The sequence below is a fragment of the Fukomys damarensis genome, unplaced genomic scaffold (assembly GCF_012274545.1).
Source record: "Fukomys damarensis isolate Sample0158 unplaced genomic scaffold, DMR_v1.0_HiC HiC_scaffold_33, whole genome shotgun sequence".
NCBI classification, from domain to species: domain Eukaryota; kingdom Metazoa; phylum Chordata; class Mammalia; order Rodentia; family Bathyergidae; genus Fukomys; species Fukomys damarensis.
Genome location: NW_022900945.1, coordinates 41,427,050 through 41,434,955, shown reverse-complemented (window position 1 = coordinate 41,434,955; position 7,906 = coordinate 41,427,050). Strand labels below are relative to the sequence as shown.

Here is a 7,906-nt window from a genome sequence, read left to right as displayed (position 1 = left end):
TGTTGTCAATATTTTGTTTTTTTTTTTTTTTTTTTTCTAGTGAAGAAGGAAAAGAAGCAGGAAAAATGGGCAGATGGTCCAGAGGAGGAGGAACTGGCACTGGAAAATGTGGGTGTGGCTCCTACAAACAAGATCTTTTGGTTCTGTTTTGCCGTTTCACGTGAGCGGGGAAGTATGCTCAGTATTTAAGCAAGGCCTTCACAGTGCTCTCCCCTGCCCACCGTGCATTTGCTTTTGTAACACAATTCAGGTGCTGAGGGGGCTACTGGGAAGCTTCTGGCAGAGCAGGGTGTAGCAAGCACAACAATGACAACAGCATACAGACCACACTGCTTTGTGTCTAACCTCTGTGGCAGCCAATGTGCTAAGCACCCTACAGCTGTGACCTCCTTTAATTCTACCAATAATCGCAGCAGACAATTACCACTCTCATCCCCACTTCACAAATGAAGGAGTAGAGATTCTGAGGGATTCACTGCTTATATTTCATTGAACTCCAGATTCTTTGTCGCAGGCATTTTCTTGAACTTATCAGAAAGGGTCAATGGAAAATCTTCAGCACATAGGTTAACCTTTCACAGACTACCTTCCTTGGTGTGGAGAGAGTGGTTGCTGACGATGGGGCAAGGGCCTGATACATGCTAGGCAAGAGCTCTACCACTAGGTTACATCCTCAGCCCCCAAACCGCCATTTTGAAATGCTTGTTAATTGTACATCATATCTTGATTTTAAGATGTGGTAACGTATAAAAATATGTCTTTCGGAATTGGTAAACTAAGGTAACTCATTTGTAGACAATGTTTCAAAAGTGGAGGCCCTTGGCTCTGCACTGACACGGTCTTTCTCCAATCTGACTCTCAACCTTGCCGCCACTGCAGAGACATCGTGAGGTTTGCAGCTAAAAACAAACAAACAAAGAACAACAACACCACCCTGAATTTTTGCCCATTCTGCCATTTACCAGGTGGGTCTCTGGGAAAGTATACAGCTCTCTTGGTTTTAACTTCTAGGCCTGAGAAGAGGAGGATAATGCCTTGTACCCCAGGAGTACAAAAGGAGACAAACTGAGGGTTGTATCTGACTGAGGCCAAGCCCTCAGGGTCACTCCATGAACCAGCACCACCTTTCCCCTCCAGGCAAGGACAGGGGGAATTGGGCTCCACCAGAAATCCAAGCACATTCATCCACTGTACCACAGTGCCCTGGAACAGGCAACAGGACCCCGAGGACTCAGAGGGCTGGCAAGGATGCAGATGCTCAAAGCTTCCAATGACTTCTACTTCCCTCTTGGGCTGGAAGCTAAAACCAAGAGAGCTTGTAGACTTTCCCAGAGACCCACATGGTAAAATAACAGAGCAGCTCAGGTGTGGGGAAACTAGAGACGCTGCTGAAATATGGGTTTTTAAATAATCCTTTCTCTATTTCCCCCTCTATCTGTTCCTCATCACTTCCTTTAACAAATATTTACTGCACACTCTATGCCAGGCTCTGTTCTAGTACAGCAGACAGCAAAGCAAACAATATTCCTGCACTGTGGAATTTCTATCCTAGTGTAGAGGGAAAAATAAAAATCAGACAAGTAGATAATCTATCATGTATTTACAGATAGATACTGTATCCATATCGCTTATAAATGTATCAAGTAAATATTTATATGTAACATAGTATGAGGACAGAGATGCTATAACAGATGGGGGTAAGGAGGCACACTTGATAAGGACACAGTGATTGAGTAGAGTGACAAAAGGATAACCTAAGAAAGCTTTTAGGGCAGAGGAAATAGGAAGTACAAGGTGCTTAGGCAGGATCAGTATATTTGGTAGACGCAAGGAACAGAACGAAAAACCACATTCCTAGAGCACCCTGAGCAAGGAAAATAGCAGGTCTGAGACGGGAAGGCACTAGTGTCCCAAACGGGTGTCCAGGACTCAAGGCTACATAAAGGAGTTTGGTTTTCTTTTCAGGCTAATGGGAACATCGTGGAGGTTTTCAGTCGGAGGTTCATGTGGTCCAACTAATTTTCAAGGAATCACCAGCTGTCTGTAGTTGAAAAAGTGAGGAGATGATGGTGACCTGGGCCAGGCTGCTGGATGAGGATTAGGTTGTGAAGAGAGAGGGAAAGGCACACAGGGTTGTGACAGGCACACAGGGTCCCAGACAGGTAAAGGACCAAAAAAAAATTTTAATTAAAACAACCAAGGAAAAGTCCAGGGGCAATTAGTAAAGACTTCACTCCTTTATTTTCTCATTCATGGGGGCACTCAGGTGGTAACAGAGGGTCCACACAGCACCTGACCAAGTCTTCTGCCCTAGATTTCTTGAAGCTGCTATTTTCTCTTGTCTCAGAGACAGAAGGAACCAAGGGTGTCCAATTACCTGGGTTATCCAGCAGACTGCTGAAGAGCACTTGAAGGGATAGTTATCAGAAACTCTTAATTACAGTCTCCATATGATGTCTCTTTTCTGAGAACAAGAGTTTTCATCTCCTCACCAGCCTCCAGGGTGGCTTTGGTGGGGCACTGGGGAGGAAAGCACTCTTCTTGGGAGCAAGCCACAGTGAAGACCTACCATGTGTATACAGATTATGTATCCTCACAAAAACTTGAGATCAAACGTAATCCTCACTTGCAGATGAAGACACCTAGGCTAAGAGAATCTAACTATTATGTACAAGATTACCCAGCTATGAATGCAAGAGCAGGGATTCAAACTGTGATCTACCAAATTCTAGCCCATGTTCTTTCTGATATACTGGTGCTTTCCGATCTTTTGCATGTCTTGACACAGAAAGAAAACAATACTTTAGTACTTGTGTGGCACACTGGGGTAAACTGCCGCACCCAGGAGGCTTCGCTACTCTAGGCCATCTCAGGTGCTTCGAGGGATCCAGGCATCATAATTTCTGAGCCACCAGCCATCCCTCTGTGGAACTGGTTAGGAGGTTCTCTAATGTACCACTCTGCCTTGCAAAATGCACACCTATCTTATTTCGTAAGTTAGCACTGGGACAAGCCCATCTAGTACCATCCACTACTTCCTGAGGTCAGGAGCTTCCTCATTCACCTAGAGCCTTTCCCAAAACTAATGACATAATGCAAATTTTGGGGAGATTCCTTCAAGGAATCTAAAGCAGTCTCCAAATTACTAGCAGGCAGATGGCCCAATAGTGTAGCAGAACCGTGGACAGCGCCCAGTGGCCATTCTGGGAGCCGACTGTCAGGTTGATCCACACAGAAACATCTGCTCTTCTTCCCTTATGTTCTGGAAGAGAAGGTCCACCTCAGCAGCGTATACTCACCTGGAGGCACCTGCTGGACTTGCCCCCCTGGGTTATGTTCACACATCTTGCAAGGTAGCTTTAGCAAACAGCACTCTTGCCCTGTGTACAGCTTGCATGGAATTTAAAACCACAGGAGTTCAGGAGTCTTATAAATAAAGAGAAAGATGCAACAAGGAGGGTTTAGGGGTGTGAAGCAATGAGTTCTATTTGCAAATGAAAGGACAGGTGGTAAATTAGTATTGCATAGAACCCAACAGAAATTCTAATTAAACCAGTAATTACAAATGATGGAATAGAGCAAGAATCAGCTTGTTATCTTCAGATGAACTGGTAGGCAGGCTCTGGAAAGCAGCACAGCAGGTCAGCAAGACAAATGCAGCCAAAGAGATAACCCTAGGACCTGGGGGCTGGCATTTGTTCCTCTGGCCCTAAGCATGCCTTACTCCCACTGCACTAAAGCCACAGGACAAACAGGGCATTGAGCCTGAATTCCCAAACTGGGGACCCAGGTATTCTTAGACTCACCTGACCCAGAATTATTCCCTAAAAAACATACTGGTTCTGAACATGAGAATAATTTAGTACAGTACTTCACACTGCATCTGAGCTTACGTTCTCACATGTGAGTTTTCTATACACAGTAAACATTTAATTATAAAATTTTTAATAATTGGATTTGTCCATAGGTAAATATTTTCATTAAAAACTTAATCACAGGACAAGGGATAAAGAAAATTACCAAAGGACTACATCTACAAAATGGCTGTCTCTGAAGCAAGGGTTTCTGGGAACTCCTCTTTGTCTGTTAAGGGTTAGGGAACATGGTTGCTTACATTCCGGTTATCTACCCTCATTTACAGGAACTTCACTGAGTTGGTAGTTTGGAGATGGCAGGCAGGCTAGAGCAGCTTGGGCCTGTTCCTCTGGGGTTGGTAATTTCTGAGAGAGGAGACAGGCAGGCAGAAGGAATCAAATGCCAGGTTTCTCACAACACCAAAGGACATAAGCAGCACAGCCATAGAAGTGAGGAGAAAGGGGTCTCCATGGGACAAGACTAGGAGGCCAGCAGCACTCCCCTCTGAGCAGCCCTTGCCAGCAGCTACTGTAAATTTTGGAGTGTTAGCCATTTTGTGGTAGGTTCTGGGGCCTCATCAAATCCCTTTCTGTCCAGCAAGAAACTTAGACATACCAGACCTTATCAGCTGCTGGCCATCCTCAATTCTGCAGATGCAGAAATTCTCAGGGCAACACAAACTCTTTTCTGGCTCTTTTCTTTCTATTACAGGCACCAATCTTTAATTTGGACAACTTCAAGGGAATGAAGTCTACGATAATAGGAGTACAGAAGAAAGAGGCAGGGAAGATGACTATAAAGCCCCAATATGGAGCCTGGGATTTCTTTCTGAATTCTAACCCACCTGGAGCCAAATGCCATATTCCCCCAACCTTGGAAGTTTGTGACTGTTCATTTTCTATCAAATTTCCATAGGTAAAGGCCCATTTCTTCCTTTCTCAAGGCACTAGTAAAGAATGGAACCACAGGTTTAGGTGACCACATTTGGGTAGATGCCTAACTTGTCAGGAAACTTTTATTAAGAAGTTATTACACAAACATATCACACAGTGATTAAGAGCATGACATTTGGAATCTGACAGAACTGAGTAGCAACTTTCATGTTGCCTCTCACTACCTGTATGATCTTGAGCAAATTACTTAACCTCCCTGACTTCAAATTCCATATCTACAAACTGCAGATAGTAATATCTATCTCCAGGGATTGCAATGAAGATTAGACAAGATGCTCTGTAAATAAAGCACTTAGCACAGCACAGACACACAGACACACACACACACACACACACACACACACACACATGATATTATCACTGCATGCCAAGTACTGTGTGAGCTACTAGAATCCAGAACTGCAATCACTCCCCCTAAAAGCATGTAAAGGGGGCATTTCTCTACAAAACACTGTCGTGCTCAGGTCTTAGAGGGTACTCCAGCCATCCAACCCTGTGCTTCTGACCTTTGGCAGCCTAGGACATTGGTTAGGGGAAGGTGACATAGGAGCTTGGATGCTAGGGTTTGTTGCCATCCTGATGTTCCAGATGTTTGGCTGTAAAGATTTCTTGCATCCCAGCATGGAATGGCTTTCAAGACCTTGTCTAGGAAAAAAGCTAAACTCTACCTTTGTTTATACTCTTCTTCTGCTTATCTTGGCAATTTTGAAGGGATTAAGGATGAACTGTCATGCTGCGGGAAAGAAATATGAGGGGAAAGAAGCTGCTGCTCTGGAATGCTCTCATTTCTGTCTCCACCATCCTTGAAATATGCTTAGGGAAGGGCACTGATTTGAAGGTAAATGGTGGCTGCAAATCCCATGTACAATTCCAGTAGCTGGTTTAATACTATGGGTCAGCATGGCCTCTTTCTTGCTGCATTGGGAATCCTCTTATTTCCTTCACTTTTGAGGTGCACACATCTTAGCTCAGTCCCATGTCCGTACACATTACAGAGAGAAGAAGCAGGGGGCCAGGATCCTTCTGGAAAGTAAAAGGCCCTTCCTTCCCTTTCCTCTCTGAGAAAGGCCAAACTCATCTCTCATGAATTTTTCTCTTGCAGCTTCCAAGACAACTGTGGGTAGGGTGGATGGGGAAGGGGTTGATGGCAAGAGCCGTTCAAAGAGAAAGGAGCCCTGAAGTCTACCTGGCAGGTGCTGTAGCTTGGTACAAAGCTGCAGTCATGAACAATCCGAAGAAGTCAAGGTCTGTACTGGAGTCTCAGCCCAGAGCTACTGCAGGTAGCCTCAGGCACACAGCCCACCCAGCACATCCCAACATCGGCCTTGTTCTTGCTCGGGGCACCCAAATCAGTGTCTCACAAGGGAGCCTTGAGGGTTAGAAGGAAGGGGAGCTATGGGTCCTTAATCACATGGAAGGCCCTGCCATTTTCATTTGCCTCCATGGCCCCTCTCATGCTCAGGAGCAGGGGCTGGGAGAGAAAAGACTGCCTCTGGTTAAGGCCCAGAAGGGAAAGGTGGGAGCTCACATCTAAAGAGCACCTGCTATGTGTCCAGCAGTAGGCTGAAAACAATGCTGTAGAAAAGCTACCACCCTCATCCTTGTTTTAACTGAGGAAACAGAGACTCCAGAGGTGAATCAACTTGCCCAAGGTCACCCTGCTGGCACACAGCAGAGCACTGGGCCAGCTGTGACCACAATCACAGAGCCTCCCCCAGAGTCCCTTTCAACACTACCCCCCCAGCCCTGCTCACCTTCCCCATGGGGTCAGAGCCCTAGCTCAGCGGCAGCCATGGAGCCTGAGCTCTTCTGAGGACTTGCCCACCCCTGGGCACACCTGGGGCTCAAGCCATTCCTGCTCACGTGTCCTGCTAAAGAACTCTCTTGTACTCATAAGAGCTGACACACAACTCTACATGTGACTCAGGCCAAATAAACTCCAATCAGAACTAGTGGGCACGATTCGCCTCCTGCACTGAGTCACCCTCCAGGCTGAGCTGCAGGGATTTGCTGAAACTCAACCACGTACTTAGCCACAGCTGCTCCATTAGAGAAAAAGCCAGCAGAGGAGCTAAAACCTCTGATGGCCCCCACAGACGGGCCATGGCCAAGGACAGCCAGTGTGACCTCAAAGCCCTTCCTCACCAGGGAATGGATCCATCTCACCTGGTCATGGGGTAACGTAAGCACGGTGTGAGGCACAAATAGCCCTAGCTGTTAACCTCCAGTCTGACCTTGTTCTTCAGACATTAATTAGCATGCTCAGCAAAGCCTAACAGTTAGACACTAAAGTTTTGGTGGAATGTTTTTGGAGACAGTACAGGCTTTTTGCAGTTCCTGGAAGTTCCTGTTAATAAGGTCAGTGGTTTCAGGAAAATCTTTCTACTCTATCCTACTCCCCCACAACCCCAACACAATCTTTCCTGCCTCCTGTTCATAGCTGCCCTTAAAGAGGAATGGGACCAAATTTTTAAAAGAAGCCCACTTCACAGCGACTGGGTCTCGCAAGCTGGGTGATCTCAGGACTTCTGAACTTCTGAGCCCTGACAGGGACGCTTGAGCTTTAAAAGGAAACACCAGGCTTCCTTCCACAGCGGCCGCGCCCCTGGGGGACCAGGTCTCCCTGGCCTACTGGGGAGCATCGCTTCAGTGCACCGCACACAGGTACAAATGTGGTTAGAGGCCTCTCTCTCTCCGGGGATGGCGGCGCCCGCTCCAGATCAGCACCCCCACGCACGTTCCCTATCTCCGCTTTTCCGTTCCCAGGCGGGCCTCCCTGGAGGGAGGAAGGGCTCCTCTCTAGCTACGAATTGGGCGAGGATGGGCATCAGGACTGGAAATTAAATATTCATCTCCGACGTGACCGTTCTGCTTCTCTTGCCAATGTTACCGTCAAGGTCACGGGCCTGAGGCCGAGTGGCTGGGGCTGGGGTCCCTAACCGCGCAGGAGCTTCCCCGAGGAATTGCGCCCTGGGCGCGCAGCTCCAGGGGAGGGGGACAGGCCGGCCTCCTACCCGCCCCTCCGCGGGCTCTCGCCCCTACAGCTTTGCCCGGTTACCTCCGGCGTTCGGGGCCCTCCTGAGACCCAGAAGCTGAAG

The 7,906-nt window shown here is 47.2% G+C and overlaps 1 protein-coding gene across 1 annotated transcript in view; it reads right to left on the bottom strand.

Moving 5' to 3' along the window:
* Positions 1-7,889, bottom strand: part of Slc6a17 (solute carrier family 6 member 17) — a 42,411-nt gene extending 34,522 nt beyond the window's left edge. Inside the window, exon 1 of the mRNA XM_010606013.3 lies at positions 7,867-7,889. The gene's annotated coding sequence lies outside the window, so the exon portion shown is untranslated. The remainder of the gene's footprint in view (positions 1-7,866) is intronic.
* Between the last annotated feature and the right edge of the window lie 17 nt (positions 7,890-7,906).